Source organism: Pinus tabuliformis, chromosome 5_2 (assembly GCF_031772625.1).
Source record: "Pinus tabuliformis cultivar Carrire ecotype Pingquan chromosome 5_2, CPIR1, whole genome shotgun sequence".
Taxonomy (NCBI): domain Eukaryota; kingdom Viridiplantae; phylum Streptophyta; class Pinopsida; order Pinales; family Pinaceae; genus Pinus; species Pinus tabuliformis.
This window is the reverse complement of record NC_142306.1, coordinates 625,781,899-625,808,084: the sequence shown is the minus strand read 5'-3', so window position 1 is coordinate 625,808,084 and position 26,186 is coordinate 625,781,899.

The window sequence follows — 26,186 nt, the reverse complement described above, 5'->3', positions numbered from 1 at the left end:
ATTTTGAAGAAATATGGTATGGAAGATGCAAAACCAGTATGTACACCCATGGTCACAGGATTTAGCCTCAGTGCAAATGATGAATATGCAGTAGTACATCAACCAACCTACAGATCTATGATTGGAAGTTTACTTTATTTGACAGGTACCCGACCGGACATCATGCATGCAGTTGGAATAGTTGGAAGATTTCAGGCAAATCCGAAGGAGACTCATCTTCAGGCAGTGAAGAGAATTTTCAAATATCTTCAAGGGACTCAAAATTATGGCTTATGGTATCCTAGAGATACAGATCTTACACTTCATGCTTATACAGATGCAGATTGGGCCAGAAGCGTGGATGACAGGAAAAGCACAAGTGTTGGTGCATTCTTTATGGGTTCCAGACTGGTATCTTGGTTCAGCAAGAAACAGAGTTCGATTGCCTTGTCTACAGCTGAAGCGGAATATGTTGCTGCTGCATCTTGTTGCACCCAACTCCTTTGGATGATGCAGACTTTGCAGGATTTTCAAATCACTTGTACACCACCAATCCCCATTTTATGTGATAACACAAGTGCAATCAGCATCTCAAAGAATCCTGTTATGCATTCAAAAACCAAGCACATACCAATCAAGTATCATTTTCTCCAGGAACAAGTGCTTGAATAGAAGGTCAAGTTGGAGTATGTTCCTTCTAAGGAACAAGTTGCTGATATACTCACCAAACCATTGCCCAGGGACACTTTTGAATACCTCAGGCAAAAGCTGGGGGTTGTTGATGCATCATCTTATTGTTGAACCTCTTCTGATTGATGGTACAGGTTCAGGGGGAGCATATAATGCATTGTTGGCATTATGGAGGATGTGCAGAAGGAGATCTTGGAAGTAGCTGCAATATGTCTCTATCTCTTTCATGGTGGTTTATGGTTCTTCGCTGCAGATCTGGTTCATATTCAGGGGGAGCATAACCCTTTGCCCTTGATGTCAAAGGGGGAGAATGAAGCTGAAGTTTGTGAGGTTGCCATCAAGTCCAAAGGGGGAGATTGTTGGCATTATGTTTCTGGTATGGCTATATATATGTTACAGATGTTGTACTTGATGGCAACCCCCATGGCAAGGCTCTCAATATATTGAAAATTAAGAAGTACGCAGGAGATCAGTTCAGAAAGTGCGTACCCGCAGGTACACCGTGAAGGGACCGCGGCCTGATACGCAGATAAGCCGTCCAGGAGGTGCGTACCCCCAGTGCACTCATTTCAAGGCAGAGAAAAGCACACGTGGGGTTTCTTATGTTTAATCTTTGATATTTAGCCAACGGTATTTGTGTTATTATGGTGTCGGCCCGTGGTATTGATCCATGATTTGAGGAAGAGCTTTCCTATATAAAGCAAAGGAGATCATTTGGCTTGGGTATGTGCTTGGGTTGAACATCTTATGAGAGCTAGATCTGAAATATTATGATCTCTTGGGAGTAATATCTAGATCTAAATAAGGCGAATCTACTGATGGATTGAGATCTCTTCGGCGCATGATCAGATCTGTAGATCTGACTGTCTGGGTTATTCTTAAAGTCTTGAAATCAGCTATGCCCGAAGGTACGTAGGTACAGTGAAAGAAAAGTGCATATATACGCTGGAACGAAGCGTTTCAGGTGCGCCGGTACGCAGGCACAGAAGGGTTGCAGGTGCGGAGATCCGCAGGCAGATCAATGGACACAGAGCGTAGGTAAGCAGGTGAGCAGTTGAGTACAGTGCGTACGTAAGCAGGTGAGCAGTTGACTACAGTGCGTACGTAAGCAGGCGAGCAGTTGAGCAGGGTGCTTACTATAAGCAGGCAGTACATGGGTGAAGCTGCTTACTTCTCTTGAAATCTCTGTTTATCATTGCTGTGTTCTGGGTTTGGTTCTATTATTGTTGATCTGGTTACTACAGTTGACTGGGTGATTCTCTTATACTTGGTGATCATTTGATGCTTATGGATCCAGTTTGAAAATTTATGAAAAGTGGTCCTTGTAAGAAAAGAAGTAGGGGGTTGTAGCTCCCTTCCAGGAGAGACTGGAAAACGAGAGAGAGTTGTAGCTCTCTGCAGGTTGCAGCCTGCGTACTGGTAAAGGACTGCACCAGTACAAAACCATTGTAAAAGGAGTTTCTAATTTGAAAAAAGATAGAGACATATTGCAGCAGGTGGTTTTCACCCACATTGGGTTTCCACCTTACATCTTGTGTTCTTTGGTGTGACTATCTATTTTCTTTGTTCATGCTCATTATTTTATGGTACTGACATGCAAAAATAATTCAAAGAACAAATAAGGAAGATTTATTAAAAGAATTAGATAATATTGATTCACCCCCCCTCTCAGTATTATTTCCAACACCCTATATATATCTTCTGTAAATATCATTTCAGGGTTGTATTTTGGTTCACCTGAAGACTCAACTTAATAAAATAGCCTTATCTACACTTCATGCTGGAGAATTTTGTGATTCAAGTCATATCTAATTTTTGGTTTGTCTATCTCCTATTTTCAACTTTCTGAATTATAAATTTCAGAGTAGCTAGTATAGTATGAGTGAGAATCATTAAGAGGATATGATGATGACTTATCTACTGTCCAGTTTTTTGTAAATTATAATATGTGTTCAAGTAGAACTTGCTAGTGAAGGTTTCACAAAATATTTGTGAGATACTTTATACCTTTTTTTACTTCCTAATTTTTGTTTTCCTTGTCAAACCTGTTTTAATCCATTAAATGATAAATTACCGCAGCTAGTATAGTATGAGTGAGAATCATTAAGAGGATCTAATGATGACTTATCTACTATCTAGTTTGCTGTAAATCATACTATCAGTTTACGTAGAAATTGTTAGTGAAGGTTTCACAAAGGATTTGTAAAATACTTTATACTTTTCCTACTTTCTCACTGTTATTCTCCTTGTCAAAAAATAGAGTTTGCTACAAGGCTTTATGTAGTCGAAGTGACTGTCTTAAGATACTCAGTTTCTTGGATAAGTATCAACTACTTATTTTCTTTCCTCTGCTACCCTATACTACTCACTTAACCATACATTTTTTGCTTGCCACAACTTGCCAAATACATGAAAGTTAAAGAGGAACACAATCATTTCAAAACTCCAAAAGCCATCCCACCAATCAAAAATCCAATTTAAATTTTGAAATGAAATCATGATGTGTAAGGCTTACTCCTTTTGCAGTCTAGGAGTAACTCCTTGCGCTAACATCTTTGGCGTCGTTTTCGGGGAGGTGAATTGATGTTTATCCCTAGGTAAATGACAAAGTTATAAGTCTGGTTCTGAGGTGTACAGTTCGAGCTGTCGTTTTAGACTGCTTTACACCTGGTGTGTCCATTGTTGAATTTCTGGCTCCAATAAAGGCTAGAACTAGGGAAAACCCATATTCTCCTTTGAAAAGCCAAGTCCCTAATCCTAAGAAGCTAATCAAGAAAAAGAGTAAGCGAAATATTGTTTCTTTTGTTTCTGGTTTTTCAAAAGTATTCCTGAAAAAGTACAGCAAATTCTGTCTCCTGATTTTACAAAAAAATTGTACCTCTCTCATTTTCCAGTCAACAAACAGCCTCTACATCGAGTGTTGGTGCTTCCTCATCTACTGTTCAAAATCCTCAAATTGTTATTCCACAAATCCCAGTAACTCCAATTGTTATTCCACAAATCCTAGTAACTCACACCATGGCAAGTCCTAATCCACCCCCTAACCGAATGGATGTAATTGTTGCTGCTAGGTATGCTCCTTTATTTTTATCTCTGCCTATGAATGCATTACCTGCAAGAGATTATCTCAAGTATATGCCTAAATTTAATGGTGAAGGGGAGGTAACAACTGAAGAAAATCTTGCTAATTTTTATGCTTATGCTGATAATCTGAACATTGAGCATGAAGATGTTTGGATGAGAGTTTTTGTTCAAAGCCTTGAGGGTGATGTAAGGAAATGGTTCAGATCTTTGAAAACTGGTAGCATCACTGGAATTGAAGTCCTAGATGATACATTTTTAAGAAAATGGGGTGACAAGAAAGATTTTTTGTATTACATCACAAAATTTGGTGCAATCAAAAGAAATGAAGGAGAATCAGTTTCTGATTTTTCCAAGAGATTCAATAAAATGTATAGCAAGATACCTACTGAAATCAAGCGTACCAAAGCTTCAGCTAAAATCACTTATGCTGGTGTTTTTGATCCTGACTTTTTTTATTGTTGAGAGAAAGAAGATTTGCTACGCTATAAAAAATGCATGACAATGCACCGGAGGTAGAATCAAATATATTAGTAGCTAATAGACTCAGAGGAGGGATTGACAGAGAAAAAAGAAAGCAAAAATTTGAACTTTCTACTTTAGGATCTTCTGACATAGATCCTAAGCTAGATGAGCTTACCAAGATGGTCAAATCATTGACTACTGATATTTCTAAGTTGAAGATGAAAGAAGGACCATCTAGTACCAGAAATGTTTCATTTGATTTTCCAAATAGACAACAGTTTAGAAGACCTAATGCTTCTCAAATTATGCAAAGAGAAAGAAGAGATGTTGATGATCAAAAGGTGTAGCCTCCTTTGCAAAATGTTATATTTGAAGATGACTAAGAAGTTGAAGGGTTGGAAAGAGGTGCTGATATAAATTGTCTTAGAGACAAAGAAGGGATGATTCATCTTACACAAGCACAGTATGAAGACTTTATGTCATATACTCAGAATAATGAAGTGAGTCCTAATCATTCCAAGATTTCAGTTGATCATCAAAGAAGATACAATATTATATCAAATAAATTGATGACACTTATAAACCTGTTGCACACTCAAAGAAGAATAAAGATGCAGTTAAAATTTCAGTTGAAAAATCTAGCAAATCGGAAATTCCGGTAACATCCGACATTCCAGCAGAGAAACAAGTGACCGAACCTGACAAATAGGAAATTACAGTAGCATCTAATTTTCCTTCACTTGAGGTAAAAATTGCTCAAAAACCACACTCTGCCTTCAATTTTGAAAATGGGATTCAAAATATAAAGATTCTTGTTCCCCTTATAGAACTCATGAAAAATCAAGATTTCAAAAATACTTTTATGAAAGCTTTGCAGCCTTCACCTACTGAAGTAGTCTCTAATTTTGTTAACCTTCAAGATGATAATCTCACTGTTATTTTAGGTCCATTGGTAGAAGACAGAGATGGCTCTACCCATCCCTTCTATCTATCTCTGAATATTCATGAAAAGACCCTGCATAATTGTCTTATGGACTCTGGAGCTTCACATAATTTAATGCCCAAGGTAGTTATGGATGAACTAGGTCTTGAGATAACTAGAGAGTACCAAGATCTCTATTCTTTTGATTCCCAGAAAGTCCAATGCCTTGGTGTCATCAAAGACCTTGCAATAAGTCTTTTTCAGTTACCTATGAGAGGGATGGTAATGGATATTGTTGTAGCTGATATCCCTCCCAGATTTGGTATGTTACTTTCTAGGTCATGGATTAAAAGGTTGGGAGGAACCTTGCAAATGGATTTAACTTATGCTATTGTTCCTATTTTTGGAGGAGAACAAAGAAGACTTTACAAAGAAGCTTAGCTGGCATATATCATTAGTGACAACAAATACCTTACTAATCATCCGATATATGCTATAACAACTGGAGTTGGTTTAAGCATTCTACATATGGATGACTCTACCTTGCCTACAGAAAATTTTCAGATTTTAAAGCCTGCTAAAAATCAAATCAATCATGAAGGATCGAAGGTATGGAAAATGTTTTTTGATGGCTCATGTTCCAAAGAAGGTTCTGGTGTAGGGATTTTTCTTATTTCTCCGTCGAAGGAAAGTTTCACTTTTTATTTCAAACTTGAATTTGAGACAACTAATAATGTGGCTGAATATGAAGCTATGTTAATTGGTTTAAAGAAGGAGAAAGATATGAATATATCGAAAATTTATGTTTCTGGAGATGCTGAACTTATTATTCAGCAAATCAGAAATGTTTATCAAACTAAGCATCCTAGACTTAGAGATTACAACAATGCAGTATGGGACATTGTAGAAGATTCCTTCCTGGCCTTTAACATTTCTTTTGTACCAAGAGAAGCTAATATTCTAGCTGAGTCACTCTCTATTTCAGCCAGCTCATTCAAAATTCCAATGCCTATAAAGTTGAAATATAAAGTGGAAGTTAGATTCAGACCTAGCATTCCTGATAATGTTAAGTATTGGAAAGTTTTTGAAGATGACCAGGAGATCAGAAAATTCATTGAAGTTGTTGAAGAGTTTGTTGTTCTAAATATTGATAAAGAAGAAGACCTGGCACAAGTTGATGTTGATCATGAAGATTCCAGAAATCTAAAAAAACAAATTGTTGATTATCCTATCATACAACTGCATACCAATCATATTCCCAAGGGGTTACCTCCACTTCAGAAACTTTTTTATTAGAATGATGTTGTAGTCAAGCCACAGTTAGCTTAAGCAGATGTTGAATTAGAAGATTAGAACTTGGGTACAACACAAGAACCAAGGTATGTGAAGTTGTCAAAAGATTTACTAGATGAAAGAAAGATGGAATATCACAATCTGTTTTGTGAATTTGTTGATGTTTTTGCCTGGAAATATGAATATCTTAAGACATATGATACATCTATCATTGAGCATAGAATACCATTGAAAAATGGTACTAAACCTTTCCAGCAGAAGTTAAGGCAAATCAATCCACTATTGCTACCAGTGATGGAAAAGGAAGTGAAGAAACTGTTGGATGCTAAAATCATTATTCCATTGAGATACTCAGATTAGGTTGCCAATCTAGTGCTAGTAAGAAAGAAAAGTGGTGAAATCAGATTGTGTGTGGATTTTAGAAATCTTAACAAAAGCTCGAAGAAAGATAACTATCCATTGCCAAATTTGGAGCATATTCTTTAAAAGGTAACTGAGTCAAACAAAATTTCAATGTTAGATGGTTTTTCTGGGTATAATCAAATATCTATTTGGCCAGAAGATCGAGAGAAAACAACATTCACTACTCTTTTGGGTACATTCATGTATGCAAAGTTTCCATTTGGGCTCATGAATGCTAGAGCTACTTTCCAACGTGCTATGGACTTTGCATTCATTGGAGAAAAGGACAAGTTTTTGGTCATCTATTTGGATGGCATTACTCTTTTTTCAAATTTAGATGAAGAACACCTTCAGCACTTGATAGAAGTATTTGTTTAATGCAGAAAATATGGTATATCCTTGAATCCAAAGAAGTCTCATTTTTATCTCAAACAAGGTAAGATATTGGGTCACATAGTTTCTAAAAATAGAGTGAGGATTGATCCAAAAAGAGTGATTTCAATTCAAGATTTAACACTTCTAATATCCAAGAAAGAGATTCAATCTTTCCTTGGTAAGATCAATTTTCTCAGAAGTTTTGCTGAAGTGGTGAAACATATTACTTGTATGCTAAGGAAGGCCAAAAATGTCAAGTGGACAGTTGAATCCAAAAACTCATTTGAGCTAATAAAAAAGGCTATCATTGAAGCACCTCAATTGGTAAGTCCTGAATATTCAAAACCTTTCTTATTCTTCTCTTTTGCTTCTCAAGACAACATTGTTGTTGGTTTGTTACAAAAAGATTCAAAAAATAAAGAAGCGACCATAGCATTTTTCAGCAGAGCTCTTAGAGATGGAGAAATAAAGTATGAAATGTTAGAAAAGTATGCTTATGCATTAGTTAAAGCTTTGAAAGCTTTTAGAGTTTATATTCCGCATGCTCAAGTGATAGCTTATGTCCCTTCATCTATTGTTAGAGAGATACTGGTTCAGCCTGATATTGATGGAAAGAGAAGTAAATGGGTGACTAAAGTTCTTGAATTTGATTTAGAGATAAATCCTACTAAACTAATCAATGGTAAAGGATTAGCTAAACTACTTGCTGAAGCAAGTTTTAAAGTGTTGGGTTTGAATTTCATGAATGATAATCTAGAAGGGCAAATTTTAGAACTTGTTGACAATATGATAGTAGATTCAAAGCTTTCTAAGTGTAGCTGGTACAAAGATGTTGTTTATTTTCTGAAATATTTTAAACCCCCTCCAAAGTATGATAAAAGAAGAGTGAGATCTTTGAAGTTGAAAACCATTAAGTATTGCATCAAGGATAAATGTTTGTATTGAAAAGATCCTTCAGAGTATTTTTGAGATGCATTGATCCAGAGTAATCTAAAAAGGTCATATTTGAAATGCATAGTAGTGTTTGTGGAGGTCATCATTATTGGAGAACTACTGCATACAAAATATTGAGAGCTGGCTATTTTTGGCCTAGCTTATTTTCTGATGTATATGCTGAGGTGAGAACATGTGAAAAATGTCAAAGGTTCACTAGTAAAAAGCATCTGAAGTCTTTACCTCTCAAGCCCATAATTGTTTCTGCACCTTTCCAGCAATGGGGATTAGATTTCATTGGTGAAATTCATCCACCTTCAAGTGGGTAGCATCATTGGATTCTTGTTGCTACTGATTACTTCACCAAATGGATCGAAGCAATACCTACCAGGAATGCCACTCATAAAGTTATCATTAACGTTCTCAAAGAAATCATAACCATATTTGGATGTCCATCAAGACTAGTAGCAAATAATGCAGCTGCTTTTAGAGCCACACCATTGGTAAATTTCTATGAAGATTATGGTATTCAACTTACTCATTCTACATCTTACTATCCACAAGGGAATGGTTTAGCTGAATCATCTAATAAAAGTTTGGTAAGAATCATCACCAAGTTGCTGGAGCAAAACAAGAAAGCTTGGGACTCAAAACTCAAATTTTCTTTATGGGCTGATAGGGTGACAATCAAAAATTCTATTAATATGTCATCTTTTCAGATGGTTTATGGGATTGATGTTGTTTTTCTAGTCCAATTAGCTATTCCTGTAGCCAAACTACTGCAAGATCATGAAGCTAAACCAAATGACATGACCAGAAGAATGTATCAGATCATAGAAGTGCAACAAAAGAGAGAACAACAATATGATTTGGTAAGAAAATATCAGCAAGTTGTGAAGGAAGTCTTTGATAAAGGGACTAAAAAGGAAGATTTTTAGATTGGAGATCTGGTGTTGAAGTGGGATGCACAGCACCAAGATCTAGGTAAGCATTCAAAATTTGATGCTTTATGGCTTGGTCCTTTCAAAATCTCAAATGTCTTGCAGAACAATACTTTTGAGTTGCAACATCTTGATGGGAAAAAACTGTATGGAGGCCCATTTAATGGGTATTTTCTCAAAAAATTATTTTACTAAGGTTGTTGGTAGCCTCAATTCACTGTAAATACCGGTGTGATTTCATAATAAGACTCCATAGCTCAATGACAAGCCACTGAAACTGCAAAAAATTCTTAGAACCTCGCAGGGAGAGCTCTATCCCTTGTGGAGCCAATGTTAGCGTAGTTCTAGGCTAAGTCATGAGTAGGTTTTGAAATTTTTATTTTTTAGGATTAATTTTGTAAATTTCAAAAAAAATTAAAACGCTATGAAAATTTTCGGTAACACCCGATTTTCTTGTTTAGACAGTCTCCCCTATTTTTCGGACAATTTTTTTGTTCTTGTGTTATTTCTTGTTTTTTTTTTAAATTTTCCGATGCTACCAGAATTTCAGGTAGCATTTTCCCATTTTTAAATAAAGCCAAAAATGCAATTGTTTTCGATTGTCCACGTGTCATAATGGCGGAATATCTAATCCAAATCATGAGGTTTTGTGATTGGATAGGTCTCAAACTTCAAGTCAAGTCAAGTGGTAGTGGTTAATAGTTTGGGTTGATCGTGTTTGCCAGGTGTTAGTCACAGTCATTTCCTACCCCATGCACCTTAAATAACTCATGTCTCCCAAAATTTTAAGCATGTTTGCAGTGTCAGTCTCAGCCATTTTTTTGAATTCCGACGTTCGTTCTTTGTGTTCTGCATGATGCGCTACCAAAATTTCCGGCCAATCCGAATTAATGCGGGAAAATGCCAAATTTGCAAAAGATCTCGTACAACCACCTGTAGCAGATCTCATGGACACTCCAAGGCAACTCGATTTCATCATTACTACTACATGCTTTGTATTATGACATGAAACCTTATGTGATCATGAAGGATTATATGCATGGGATATTGAACCATAACTTCATCTCAAATATTCAAAAGTGAAGGAAATGTCACCATTTTGAATTTTTGAAGTGCAACTAAGGATACACTGATTGAGGAGGTTAAGAACACATCCTAGATTTTCAGGCTTCCTAATTCAAGATAGTTGCAAAATTTGTTGGATAAGCTTCCACACTTTGACACCTATTCTTCATAAACAACAAGTAGATATTCTATGGCACCAAAGTCTAGGAAAGGTGGAAAGCTTAAGAGAATCGAACCTCAAGGAGCTAAGCTACTTGATGCTAATTCGAAGGCCAGAAGGTTGTTTATTCATGTAGGCTGGTATCCACTCTACATAAGGTTATGAGACCCACATCAAGGTGTAGCCCTAGAGTTTACTCAAACTTTCGATGGACAGGAAGCTACTATCTTCGGTCTTAGGTTGCAGGTTTCATAATAGTCAATTGCAGAGGATTTTAACCTTCTCTAGGAAGGAGAAAAGTGGTTTAAAGGACAACTAATTACAGGAGGAGATCTCAACGCTTTTATTAGATATGAATACAGAGATCCTAACTGGGCCAAAGGAATTCCCAGCAATTACCTTAAGAAATAATGGGAAGAAACAATAAAACTGGTTAAGATTTTTCTCACTTGTGAGAGAAGATATACAATAGTTTTTCTTTACCATATGAGGTTTCTTTTTCATTTTGCAGGTATGAGGACTCCTAATCTACCTTATTTCATATTGAAGAGCCTGACCAAAATGGCAGCCAGGATTTAAGCACATGAACAGCAACAAGGAAACCAACCTCTTGATTCTGATGAGGAAATACTGAAGGAAGCAGGGTATACAAGAACCAGTAGAAACAAGAAAGAAGAGCTAAAACTAGTTGCTGGAACTAGAAGGAGACATACTAGGGCAAAGAACAAATACAGACTAAAATCAAAGGCCCTAAATAATCCTAGTTTACTGACTGAAGTAATAGTTATAGAAGAACAACCAACAGAGTTACAGACTGAGGATCCTTCAATTGCAGATATCAGAAGATCCTTGAAGAAGCAAAGAGGTAAAGCTCCCCTGGACCAACCATAAAATCCTTCCAAAAGAAGAAAGATCCAAAAGGAAGCATAAAATAAAGAGGCCATCATCAAAGGAGAAACAACCAAAATCACAAGGTCTAAATCTGCCAGAATTAAAAAAATTTGGATAAGCTTGCAGAGGCTGCAATGCACATGGAATCAAAGGTATTTTCGAAGCATTTATGTTAATGTTTTGAAGTGGAAATTTTATCCTACCAAAAATTTTTTTAGTGTTTCCAGTTTTTTTCACTATTACAGGTATTATCGGAATTTCTGGTAGCACTTGTCTCAACAAAAATATACAGCTGTTAGCAGAAAACCTTTGGGCCAATTTTGGAAAGATAGCAACCCATAACAATATGGATAAGAAGGATTATGGATATAAGATATTTATGTGGTTGTTGAAGGTCATATTTAATGAAGCCACATGGTCATTCAATAGTGAAGACCATAAAGAGAAAATTCAGCAGCAAAAGGGGCATCGAGTCAGTTTTTCCAGCAGCAAAGTGTCATTCTTCCTCTTCTTCTCATCTACACCTGTACTTTATGTTGCAATTCGATGGGAGATGTTTTTAATATCTAAAAGACACCCATGTAATAAGGAAATAGTGGAACCACCAATTTAGGAGAGTTGGAGTTGGTGCCTCTCTCTCCCTATATATATCTTTTGTAAATATCATTTCAAGGATGGATTTTGGTTCACTTGAAGTTTCGACTTTGTTAGCGCTTGAGATTTCACCCTAGGCTGAGGAAGGTAAACCTTCAAGGCAACATCAAACCATTTCACCTCGTAGCTAGCCCTACGGGGTATGAGAAGGCTCTCTCCGGTCTATCTCAGTAAAATATTCAATGGACAGAGATGACCAATACAGTGACACTGATATTAGGCCAGTAAACTGATTAAAAAGGTTGATTTGGGGTTTTTTGGGTTTTTGGTGGCAATTGGAGGGAGTGCAATTCAGGGTGCGGGGATTGAGCTCAGGTTTTGCAGGTGGGTCTTTGGGGCAAGGTAGGAGTTTGTGCTGATGCCTTTAGCTGAGATGGATGATCAAGGAAGAAAAAAGAGAAGCTAAAGAGGGCAAACAATGACTTTGAATCCTCTCTAGACAGTGGAAAACATAAACATTAAACAAATTTGAAAGCTGAGCATGGCAAGCATGAATTCAAACTTTATCACTTCATTTGTTTAATAAACTGCAGTAAAGAAAGAGATGGAACACATAAACACACTTACAATTACAATAAGAGAACACACCATCAACACAAGAGTCCACAAGAATCCCAATGATGTCTGCAAAACCCTGGTCTTCCTTTTCCTCAAATTGCAGAGATACAAGTAAAATATACAATAGGAGCTTCTCCCTCAAGAGTCCAACCATGAAAATGAGCAAGAGAAGGCATAATATAGATGATCTAACTCCTTTCCCCACCTCTAGGGGTCGAGCTCAGCTTCCTAGGAGCTGTTTCAACTAATTCTAAACTGAGCACTAGATAATAGGCAGTCAAAACAACTTGCCTCTAAAACTTAGGAAACCTATCCATGCATTAAATATTTACCATTTACATCAAAGAATCTTCTAGAAGTGTTCAAGGAGAGTAAAAGTATCTAAGTGCCATGAAAATTACACAAAAATCCATCATTTACATGCCTCAAAAGTCAACCAAGATGAAAACAGTGTTTTGCTGGACGAACTGGTCAAAACAGGCAAATTTCCCTGACAGGTCGCGCACATCACTCTGACTGGTCGCGCAAATTCACAGCGCTGTTTGAGGGCCTTCCCGTTGTCCAAATCAGGTGCAAGATAGCTCGTTGGAAAGGTCTACGAGTATACTTTCCAACCCCACTGGAATTTCTGAATTTGGAGTTGATTTGACCCCTCAAAAGTCATTTCTCCCAAGACAGCTTTCTGCAACTCAAAATAGGGGCAGAAAGTCAAAAATTGCATGTATTTTGAGCTTTTGGAAGCCCAAATCTCCATAAAATCTGAAACCCATCCATAGGAAAGTGTATTTTTGTATGAAAATTCCAAAAATGCAAAGTTTTCCCCGTTCTGAGTTGCCCCCATGTATGGTCGCGCGCGGGGTGAGACCAGTCAAATGGCCAAAACCTGTAAAATTCCCAAAAATGCCAAAAATGCTTCAAAACTCTCAAAATTTCTTGGGTTTGCTGCTAGGAGGATGCTAATGAGTATCATGGTGAGTGAGAGAGGCCTCAGCCAAGATACGGAGCAGGTTGGTCTTCTTCTTCCTCTTACGGGCCTCGGACAACCTCCTTTGGAACATCTTCATTTTCGCCTTGCAAACATGCATCCTCGCCCAATAGTGATTCTTCATGTTCCGTAGCAACCTCTTGTCCTCGTTTTCCTTCTCTAACAGCCTCTGCAAGTGTGCATTCACACGGATAAGCATGGATTCCCTCTCCTTGGGCAGCAAGTCACCGGGCCTCCTATGGTTGATGACTCGGTCACTTCGAATCCTCCACAGCTCATCCAACTCTTTCTCATCCTCAAGTTGCTTGTTGCGCTGCTCAAGATAGTTTATTGTCCATTGGGCCATGTCGAGCTTCTGCTGTAACAAGCGGTTTTCCGCCTCTCTCTGTCGGATTATCTCATGCAAATCTGAAGTGGGGGAGCGAGCATCAAGATCAATGATGTCAACCTGTGTGTCACCGGCTCTCTCCTCCTCTGTCATGGGTTGTTTGCCCTCCCATACTGCTGATGGAGAACGTGAGGCCCCTTCCACCTGGTGTGGAGATAACACTCGCTAACCTGTAGATGATGATGGCGAGACCCCTTCCACCTGCTGTGGAGAAAGTACTCATCGAGCTGCTGCAAACAAGGTCCTGTGACCTCTCTGGTAGGTGACCTGAGGTGAGGAAGCAACCTGTCTCGGAACAATGATCTCGGGCTGGTGAGATGGACCTCCCTCCTCATAAATGACCTCTGGCTCTGGGTGTGGCTGTGGTGGCACTGTAAAGAACTCATGAGAAATGAAATCTGCCCATGGAATGCCCTGCTGACTCAACTGATGGGAAACAATGAGCTGGATGAGACCATGATGGCACAAACTCCTATACTGCTGAGCTGGGGACCGCCTCTGAATGTCCTGGAAGAAGAAAACCGAGATGTTCATCATCCTCACTCGGGTAAAGTGCATCAACAGGCAAATGTGATAAGAGAAGACCTGTGAAAATCTCCCCTCACATGTGAAGTAATGCATGATAAGCCGCATGATCGGAGCATACTCCCCTCGGAGGAATCTGAAAGGAAAGACCCCCGACAAGTGGCTCATGAATGCTGGCCTGACATATGGCTCAAAATAAACATAATCCAACATTTTGCGCTTGGGCCACACTTCACCCACATCTGGTATCCCGGTAGCCTCTGAAATCACCTCCGGAGATAGCACAAAATTCACCCCTGCAAGAGTGACCTGCCCATCATGAAGGTGCAAAACAAATAAGCGGGCCAACTCCCTGTGATGCTGGATCTGAGCAAGCCTCTCACAGAACTGAAAACATGATATATAACGGAAACAATTCACTGCCATAGGACAGGCCTGCAACTCTGCCAAAGAGGTGGGCTCCTCTCTTTTATGATGACCACCTTTGCCACCCCTACGAGGCCTCTGCTGTACCTCAACCTCTGTGGAAGAAGACCGGTCATCACCTTGCTCATAGGTTTCAGTGGTTGACATGGTGCTTTTGAGCAAAGTGGAGAAAATAGACAAAGTTAACTGCTGCCCTGTCTGCAAAAATGCTGAGAAGTATGCTCGATCAATTTAGCAAGTAAGAGGGCGATTTGAGAAAATTTGAAGTGGTTCTGTGAGTGACAGGCTGACTGGTCGCGCACAGGCTTGGACAGGTCGCGCACAGCCTGACTGGTCGCGCCCGTTGAGTTTTTGCACTGCGGAGGGGCGCCTGATAGGTTGTGCACTGCCCAACAGGTCGCGCACGCCCTCTGACAGGTCGCGCACCTGAAAATGGTTCAAATTTGCTGCCCTTTGCCTCCTTTCGCCTTCTTCGCCCTCTCACTCTTCTTTGCAAGCTCTTAGATGCACAATGAGGGTGTTTTAGAGGGAATTTGACTCTTTATAAGCCCAATTTGAAAAAATTTACTTACCAAACCCACTTTCTAATGTTTTGTTTTGGCACTTTCGTTTAACACTGTTTTGAGTTTACTTTTGTCCTGAATTTGACTTTTTGAGTGCTTTAACTCCGTTCTTTTTGCAGGTAGACCATCTGATGGACTCTGGCGAGGAGACCAGGGTTATTGCCGGCATTGTGAAGAATTTTTGAAATTTCCTTATTTTTTACAAAATTGACATGACCTTGGCTTTAAAAAAATGGTTTTTAAATCCAAGGTATAAATGAGCTGTACCTGATGAAAATATCAATGAAACATATTTACATACCTCCTTCCGGCTTGCTGGGGACCCATGGACCTCTGACTCATGATCTTGCAATGACATTTGACTGAAACCCTAGACCTAAGACTTTGGACTTCAAGACAAAACAAAACAAGCGTGACACAAGTTCATTAACTGATATGACCTGATCCAGCAAAGCCAAGAAGGGAACAAGGACCAGCTCCTCCATCAGTTTTATGGCATGCCTAATGGAATGCAAAACTGACATCGATGAGACACCTACTTATGCATATGCAAAGAGTTTTTTGATCACTGATGGAGGGCATCATGACCGACACTAACATTGGCTCCAATGGGGATGGTAGCTCCTTGGAGGTGCCAAGAACCTTAGACCTCTGGGAGAGCAGACCAGTGCCTTATTCATTGGGCAATGGAGTCAACTTGTACACACGTAACCAAACTTGAAATGACTGTATTGGACTTTGTCTGAAAACTGAAATTTTCAAAGGACTTCGACACAAACAAACTAACTTAACAACAAGACTGAAAATGGACTAACAAAGGACTCATGACTCATTTATTGAATGAAAACTTGACTGAAAATTGACTGAAGCTTAACTAGAACTTGACTCAAACCGACTCGATGGCAAACTAAAGTAACTTGAAAAACTCACTCAACAGACCAAACACAAATGACTCATGACTGACTTAACTAAAACAAGAACTTACAAAGCTTTTTGAAAGGCAGCAGTCCATCAAGATTGGAAATCATGATGACAACCACCTGTGTTTCTTACAAGACAATATACATCAAACTATATCAAAATGCCAATGCAACCAATCAAGCAGATGCCTTCTTGACTGATTCTCCCAATCAGATCTCATGATCAACAATAGATACTGGTAACTGGGCATCCAAAAATATAGCTGACCATGATCTCCTTCATCACTGAACACTGCAATAAACACTATCACTGCTGACTGTAACAAATCTGCCATTGGATCCTGGAAAACATGAAGACTTGACATTACCACCTCTTGCTGAAAGAACAAGGTTTCCTTTGTTTCAAATTCTGATCTGCCTTCATCATGTGCTTCAGAAAGAGTATGTTCCTGGTCCTCAAAAAATTCTGAACAAGTAGATGAACAGATCTCCTCTTGAAATAACATTTCAAAACATGAGACATATGAGGAAGAATCTGAAATGGAATCCTGAATGCTATGATCTTCGGTAGTTTGACAATATGGTAGGTCATCTTCAAATGGTATGACAGCCGGATCATCATCTTTGTGAAGGAAAACATTATCTATTTGTTGATCTACAAGACAATCATCTTCTTCAACAGAGGAAGAAGTTTCCCCAACACTTTCCTGACTATGTATGCATTGCAAATCTGCTGTAGCTTGGGATGTAACAAGACCTTTCAAAAGCTGATCTATCTCCTCTTCAGACAAAGGAGACAATGCCTTTTGGTTTCTTTTGCTTAAACAATAATTATCTTCATATGACAAGGCATTCAAACTATCATTTATTACTGAGTTATTGAAAGGAGATTCATCACTTACTTGCACAAAGATCTCACCTTGCTGTTCATGAACATCTGAATCCAAAACTCTGTCTATGATCTCAATAGTAGAGCTCTCTTTGATGGGTTGCATGTTGCTGTCTTCTTCTATGGGTAAATCTGAAACAACATTTGCTCTTTCCTCATTTTCAACCATATGGGAATCTTCAGCTTGCTGATCTTGACAAGTATCCTCTAGGATTTCTGTGTGCTGCTGAAATGGATTTTCATACAGAGCCTCCATGATCTCTTCATCCATGAAATTATCATCTTCATAAAACTTTTCAAGGCTTTCAATAAAACTATATGCATGCTGGCAACAGTCTTGAACTAAATTTAATGATGGATAAGATGCTTGATATCTTTTAATAAACAAGACATGAAAATCCTTCAAACAGTAAATACATGCAGGCGGCAAACTTTCATACCATGATTGGGCTTTACCTTCCAGAGTGGCCAAGAATATCTTCATCAAGCAATCTTCAGGAAAATCCACCTTCAATTTGCGAATATGCATATGAAATCTAACTAGATGAAGAGCAGCATCCTTCTTACCATCATCTTTAAATATAGGCAGATTCCTTGACCAATCTACCTTGGGAATCTTATTTGGAAAATCGGGGATGTGATCTCGGCTCAAGGGAGAATATCTTCTTCCGATCCGATCCATCTTGAAAATCTCAAAGCTACTGATCTCTCTGCAGTGAAGTCACCATGAAGCATTGATCTCTGGATTTTTCAGTGAAGGAGTCGCCAGTGAATGATTTCAGCCTTTCAAGTGTCTGATCGTTGTTCACCATCAACAATCAGATCTGAACTTGATACATGTACTGGGGTAAAGTGTCAATGAAGCGCTACGTTCACAAGCTCACGGAGATTGACTGAAGCAGCGTTTATCTACTAACGCTGATGTAAAACAAGAGCGTTTTCGAAGGCTACCTGGCGTAACTTCAGGCTCCGTCTAAGACTTATGAAACAAACACATCAATGAGCAAACGATCAGTTGTTCTCCCCAGTATGGTCGCCAATATGTTAGTGCTTGAGATTTCACCCTAGGCTGAGGAAGGTAAACCTTCAAGGCAACATCAAACCATTTCACCTCGTAGCTAGCCCTACGGGGTATGAGAAGGCTCTCTCCGGTCTATCTCAGTAAAATATTCAATGGACAGAGATGACCAATACAGTGACACTGATATTAGGCTAGTAAACTGATTAAAAAGGTTGATTTGGGGTTTTTTGGGTTTTTGGTGGCAATTGGAGGGAGTGCAATTCAGGGTGCGGGGATTGAGCTCAGGTTTTGCAGGTGGGTCTTTGGGGCAAGGTAGGAGTTTGTGTTGATGCCTTTAGCTGAGATGGATGATCAAGGAAGAAAAAAGAGAAGCTAAAGAGGGCAAACAATGACTTTGAATCCTCTCTAGACAGTGGAAAACATAAACATTAAACAAATTTGAAAGCTGAGCATGGCAAGCATGAATTCAAACTTTATCACTTCATTTGTTTAATAAGCTGCAGTAAAGAAAGAGATGGAACACATAAACACACTTAAAATTACAATAAGAGAACACACCATCAACACAAGAGTCCACAAGAATCCCAATGATGTCTGCAAAACCCTGGTCTTCCTTTTCCTCAAATTGTAGAGATACAAGTAAAATATACAATAGGAGCTTCTCCCTCAAGAGTCCAACCATGAAAATGAGCAAGAGAAGGCATAATATAGATGATCTAACTCCTTTCCCCACCTCTAGGGGTCGAGCTCAGCTTCCTAGGAGCTGTTTCAACTAATTCTAAACTGAGCACTAGATAATAGGCAGTCAAAACAACTTGCCTCTAAAACTTAGGAAACCTATCCATGCATTAAATATTTACCATTTACATCAAAGAATCTTCTAGAAGTGTTCAAGGAGAGTAAAAGTATCTAAGTGCCATGAAAATTACACAAAAATCCATCATTTACATGCCTCAAAAGTCAACCAAGATGAAAACAGTGTTTTGCTGGCCGAACTGGTCAAAACAGGCAAATTTCCCTGACAGGTCGCGCACATCACTCTGACTGGTCGCGCACATTCACAGCTATGTTTGAGGGCCTTCCCAGTGTCCAAATCAGGTACAAGATAGCTCGTTGGAAAGGTCTGCGAGTCTAATTTCTAACCCCACTAGAATTTCTGAATTTGGAGTTGATTTGACCCCTCAAACGTCATTTCTCCCAAGACAGCTTTCTGCAACTCAAAATAGGGGCAGAAAGTCAAAAATTGCATGTATTTTGAGCTTTTGGAAGCCCAAATCTCCATAAAATCTGAAACCCATCCATAGGCAAGTGTATTTTTGCATGAAAATTCCAAAAATGCAAAGTTTTCCCCGTTCTGAGTTGCCCCCATGTATGGTCGCGCGCGGGGTGAGACCAGTCAAATGGCCAAAACCTGTAAAATTCCCAAAAATGCCAAAAATGCTTCAAAACTCTCAAAATTTCTTGGGTTTGCTGCTAGGAGGATGATAATGAGTATCATGGTGAGTGAGAGAGGCCTCAGCCAAGATACGGAGCGGGTTGGTCTTCTTCTTCCTCTTACGGGCCTCGGACAACCTCCTTTGGAACATCTTCATTTTCGCCTTGCAAACATGCATCCTCGCCCAATAGTGATTCTTCATGTTCCGTAGCAACCTCTTGTCCTCATTTGCCTTCTCTAACAGCCTCTGCAAGTGTGCATTCACACGGATAAGCATGGATTCCCTCTCCTTGGGCAGCAAGTCACCGGGCCTCCTACGGTTGATGACTCGGTCACTTCGAATGCTCCACAACTCATCCAACTCTTTCTCATCCTCAAGTTGCTTGTTGCGCTGCTCAAGATAGTTTATTGTCCATTGGGCCATGTCGAGCTTCTGCTGTAACAAGCGGTTTTCCGCCTCTCTCTGTCGGATTATCTCATGCAAATCTGAAGTGGGGGAGCGAGCATCAAGATCAATGATGTCAACCTGTGTGTCACCGGCTCTCTCCTCCTCTGTCATGGGCTGTTTGCCCTCCCGTACTGCTGATGGAGAACGCGAGGCCCCTTCCACCTGGTGTGGAGATAACACTCGCTGACCTGTAGATGATGATGGTGAGACCCCTTCCACCTGCTGTGGAGAAAGTACTCGTCGAGCTGCTGCAAACAAGGTCCTGTGACCTCTCTGGTAGGTGACCTAAGGTGAGGAAGCAACCTGTCTCGGAACAATGATCTCGGGCTGGTGAGATGGACCTCCCTCCTCATAAATGACCTCTGGCTCTGGGTGTGGCTGTGGTGGCACTGTAAAGAACTCATGAGAAATGAAGTCTGCCCATGGAATGCCTTGCTGACTCAACTAATGGGAAACAATGAGCTTGATGAGACCATGATGGCACAAACTCCTATACTGTTGAGCTGGGGACCGCCTCTGAAACACGAACACCATCCTCTGAATGTCCTGGAAGAAGAAAACCGGGATGTTCATCATCCTCACTCGGGTAAAGTGCATCAACAGGCGAATGTGATAAGAGAAGACCTGTGAAAATCTCCCCTCACATGTGAAGTAATGCATGATAAGCCGCATGATCGGTGCATACTCCCCCCGGAGGAATCTGAAAGGAAAGACCCCCGACAAGTGGCTCATGAATGCTGGCTTGACATATGGCTCAAAATAAACATAATCCAGCATTTTGCGCTTGGGCCACAATTCACCCACATCTGGTATCCCGGTAGCCTCTGAAATCACCTCCGGAGATAGCACAAAATTCACCCCTGCAAGAGTGACCTGCCCATCATGAAGGTGCAAAACAAATAAGCGGGCCAACTCCCTGTGATACTGGATCTGAGCAAGCCTCTCACAGAACTGAAAACATGATATATAACGGAAACAATTCACTGCCATAGGACAGGCCTGCAACTCTGCCAAAGAGGTGGGCTCCTCTCTTTTATGATGACCACCTTTGCCACCCCTACGAGGCCTCTGCTGTACCTCAACCTCTGTGGAAGAAGACCGGTCATCACCTTGCTCATAGGTTTCTGTGGTTGACATGGTGCTTTTGAGCAAAGTGGAGAAAATAGACAAAGTTAACTGCTGCCCTGTCTGCAAAAATGTTGAGAAGTATGCTCGATCAATTTAGCAAGCAAGAGGGCGATTTGAGAAAATTTGAAGTGGTTCTGTGAGTGACAGGCTGACTGGTCGCGCACAGGCTTGGACAGGTCGCGCACAGCCTGACTGGTCGCGCCCGTTGAGTTTTTGCACTGCGGAGGGGCGCCTGATAGGTCGTGCACTGCCCAACAGGTCGCGCACGCCCTCTGACAGGTCGCGCACCTGAAAATGGTTCAAATTTGCTGCCCTTTGCCTCCTTTCGCCTTCTTCGCCCTCTCACTCTTCTTTGCAAGCTCTTAGATGCACAATGAGGGTGTTTTAGAGGGAATTTGACTCTTTATAAGCCCAATTTGAAAAAATTTACTTACCAAACCCACTTTCTAATGTTTTGTTTTGGCACTTTCTTTTAACACTGTTTTGAGTTTACTTTTGTCCTGAATTTGACTTTTTGAGTGCTTTATCTCCGTTCTTTTTGCAGGTAGACCATCTTATGGACTCTGGCGAGGAGACCAGGGTTATTGCCGGCATTGTGAAGAATTTTTGAAATTTCCTTATTTTTTACAAAATTGACATGACCTTGGCTTTAAAAACATGTTTTTTAAATCCAAGGTATAAATGAGTTGTCCCTGATGAAAATATCAATGAAACATATTTACATACCTCCTTCCGGCTTGCTGGGGACCCATGGACCTCTGACTCATGATCTTGCAATGACATTTGACTGAAACCCTAGACCTAAGACTTTGGACTTCAAGACAAAACAAAACAAGCGTGACACAAGTTCATTAACTGATATGACCTGATCCAGCAAAGCCAAGAAGGGAACAAGGACCAGCTCCTCCATCAGTTTTATGGCATGCCTAATGGAATGCAAAACTGACATCGATGAGACACCTACTTATGCATATGCAAAGAGTTTTTTGATCACTGATGGAGGGCATCATGACCGACACTAACATTGGCTCCAATGGGGATGGTAGCTCCTTAGAGGTGCTAAGAACCTTAGACCTCTGGGAGAGCAGACCAGTGCCTTATTCATTGGGCAATGGAGTCAACTTGTACACACGTAACCAAACTTGAAATGACTGTATTGGACTTTGTCTGAAAACTGAAATTTTCAAAGGACTTCGACACAAACAAACTAACTTAACAACAAGACTGAAAATGGACTAACAAAGGACTCATGACTCATTTATTGAATGAAAACTTGACTAAAAATTGACTGAAGCGTAACTAGAACTTGACTCAAACCGACTCAATGGTAAACTGAAGTAACTTGAAAAACTCACTCAACAGACCAAACACAAATGACTCATGACTGACTTAACTAAAACAAGAACTTACAAAGCTTTTTGAAAGGCAGCAGTCCATCAAGATTGGAAATCATGATGACAACCACCTGTGTTTCTTACAAGACAATATACATCAAACTATATCAAAATGCCAATGCAACCAATCAAGCAGATGCCTTCTTGACTGATTCTCCCAATCAGATCTCATGATCAACAATAGATACTGGTAACTGGGCATCCAAAAATATAGCTGACCATGATCTCCTTCATCACTGAACACTGCAATAAACACTATCACTGCTGACTGTAACAAATCTGCCATTGGATCCTGGAAAACATGAAGACTTGACATTACCACCTCTTGCTGAAAGAACAAGGTTTCCTTTATTTCAAATTCTGATCTGCTTTCATCATGTGCTTCAGAAAGAGTATGTTCCTGGTCCTCAAAAAATTCCGAACAAGTAGATGAACAGATCTCCTCTTGAAATAACATTTCAAAACATGAGACATATGAGGAAGAATCTAAAATGGAATCCTGAATGTTATGATCTTCGGTAGTTTGACAATATGGTAGGTCATCTTCAAATGGTATGACAGCCGGATTATCATCTTTGTGAATGAAAACATTATCTATTTGTTGATCTACAAGACAATCATCTTCTTCAACAGAGGAAGAAGTTTCCCCAACACTTTCCTGACTATGTATGCATTGCAAATCTGCTGTAGCTTGGGATGTAACAAGACCTTTCAAAATCTGATCTATCTCCTCTTCAGACAAAGGAGACAATGCCTTTTGGTTTCTTTTGCTTAAACAATAATTATCTTCATATGACAAGGCATTCAAACTATCATTTATTACTGAGTTATTGAAAGGAGATTCATCACTTACTTCCACAAAGATCTCACCTTGCTGTTCATGAACATCTGAATCCAAAACTCTGTCTATGATCTCAATAGTAGAGCTCTCTTTGATGGGTTGCATGCTGCTGTCTTCTTCTATGGGTAAATCTGAAACAACATTTGCTCTTTCCTCATTTTCAACCATATGGGAATCTTCAGCTTGCTGATCTTGACAAGTATCCTCTAGGATTTCTGTGTGCTGCTGAAATGGATTTTCATACAGAGCCTCCATGATCTCTTCATCCATGAAATTATCATCTTCATAAAACTTTTCAAGGCTTTCAATAAAACTATATGCATGCTGGCAACAGTCTTGAACTAAATTTAATGATGGATAAGATGCTTGATATCTTTTAATAAACAAGGCATGAAAATCCTTCAAACAGTAAATACATGCAGGCAGCAAACTTTCATACCATGATTGGGCTTTACCTTCCAGAGTGGCCAAGAATATCTTCATCAAGCAATCTTCAGGAAAATCCACCTTCAATTTGCGAATATGCATATGAAATCTAACTAGATGAAGAGCAGCATCCTTCTTACCATCATCTTTAAATATAGGCAGATTCCTTGACCAATCTACCTTGGGAATCTTATTTGGAAAACCGGGGATGTGATCTCGGCTCAAGGGAGCATATCTTCTTGCGATCCGATCCATCTTGAAAATCTCAAAGCTACTGATCTCTCTGCAGTGAAGTCACCATGAAGCATTGATCTTGGATTTTTCAGTGAAGGAGTCGCCAGTGAATGATTTCAGCCTTTCAAGTGTCTGATCGTTGTTCACCATCAACAATCAGATCTGAACTTGATACATGTACTGGGGTAAAGTGTCAATGAAGCGCTACGTTCACAAGCTCACGGAGATTGACTGAAGCAGCGTTTATCTACTAACGCTGATGTAAAACAAGAGCGTTTTCGAAGGCTACCTGGTGTAACTTTAGGCTCCGTCTAAGACTTATGAAACAAACACATCAATGAGAAAACGATCAGTTGTTCTCCCCAGTATGGTCGCCAATATGTTAGCGCTTGAGATTTCACCCTAGGCTGAGGAAGGTAAACCTTCAAGGCAACATCAAACCATTTCACCTCGTAGCTAGCCCTACGGGGTATGAGAAGGCTCTCTCCGGTCTATCTCAGTAAAATATTCAATGGACAGAGATGACCAATACAGTGACACTGATATTAGGCTAGTAAACTGATTAAAAAGGTTGATTTGGGGTTTTTTGGGTTTTTGGTGGCAATTGGAGGGAGTGCAATTCAGGGTGCGGGGATTGAGCTCAGGTTTTGCAGGTGGGTCTTTGGGGCAAGGTAGGAGTTTGTGCTGATGCCTTTAGCTGAGATGGATGATCAAGGAAGAAAAAAGAGAAGCTAAAGAGGGCAAACAATGACTTTGAATCCTCTCTAGACAGTGGAAAACATAAACATTAAACAAATTTGAAAGCTGAGCATGGCAAGCATGAATTCAAACTTTATCACTTCATTTGTTTAATAAGCTGCAGTAAAGAAAGAGATGGAACACATAAACACACTTACAATTACAATAAGAGAACACACCATCAACACAAGAGTCCACAAGAATCCCAATGATGTCTGCAAAACCCTGGTCTTCCTTTTCCTCAAATTGCAGAGATACAAGTAAAATATACAATAGGAGCTTCTCCCTCAAGAGTCCAACCATGAAAATGAGCAAGAGAAGGCATAATATAGATGATCTAACTCCTTTCCCCACCTCTAGGGGTCGAGCTCAGCTTCCTAGGAGCTGTTTCAACTAATTCTAAACTGAGCACTAGATAATAGGCAGTCAAAACAACTTGCCTCTAAAACTTAGGAAACCTATCCATGCATTAAATATTTACCATTTACATCAAAGAATCTTCTAGAAGTGTTCAAGGAGAGTAAAAGTATCTAAGTGCCATGAAAATTACACAAAAATCCATCATTTACATGCCTCAAAAGTCAACCAAGATGAAAACAGTGTTTTGCTGGCCGAACTGGTCAAAACAGGCAAATTTCCCTGACAGGTCGCGCACATCACTCTGACTGGTCGCGCACATTCATAGCTCTGTTTGAGGGCCTTCCCGGTTTCCAAATCAGGTGAAAGATAGCTCGTTGGAAAGGTCTGCAAGTCTACTTTCCAACCCCACTGGAATTTCTGAATTTGGAGTTGATTTGACCCCCTCAAAAGTCATTTCTCCCAAGACAGCTTTCTGCAACTCAAAATAGGGGCAGAGAGTCAAAAATTGCATGTATTTTGAGCTTTTGGAAGCCCAAATCTCCATAAAATCTGAAACCCATCCATAGGCAAGTGTATTTTTGCATGAAAATTCCAAAAATGCAAAGTTTTCCCCGTTCTGAGTTGCCCCCATGTATGGTCGCGCGCGGGGTGAGACCAGTCAAATGGCCAAAACCTGTAAAATTCCCAAAAATGCCAAAAATGCTTCAAAACTCTCAAAATTTCTTGGGTTTGCTGCTAGGAGGATGCTAATGAGTATCATGGTGAGTGAGAGAGGCCTCAGCCAAGATACGGAGCGGGTTGGTCTTCTTCTTCCTCTTACGGGCCTCGGACAACCTCCTTTGGAACATGTTCATTTTCGCCTTGCAAACATGCATCCTCGCCCAATAGTGATTCTTCATGTTCCGTAGCAACCTCTTGTCCTCGTTTGCCTTCTCTAATAGCCTCTGCAAGTGTGCATTCACACGGATAAGCATGGATTCCCTCTCCTTGGGCAGCAAGTCACCGGGCCTCCTACGGTTGATGACTCGGTCACTTCGAATCCTCCACAGCTCATCC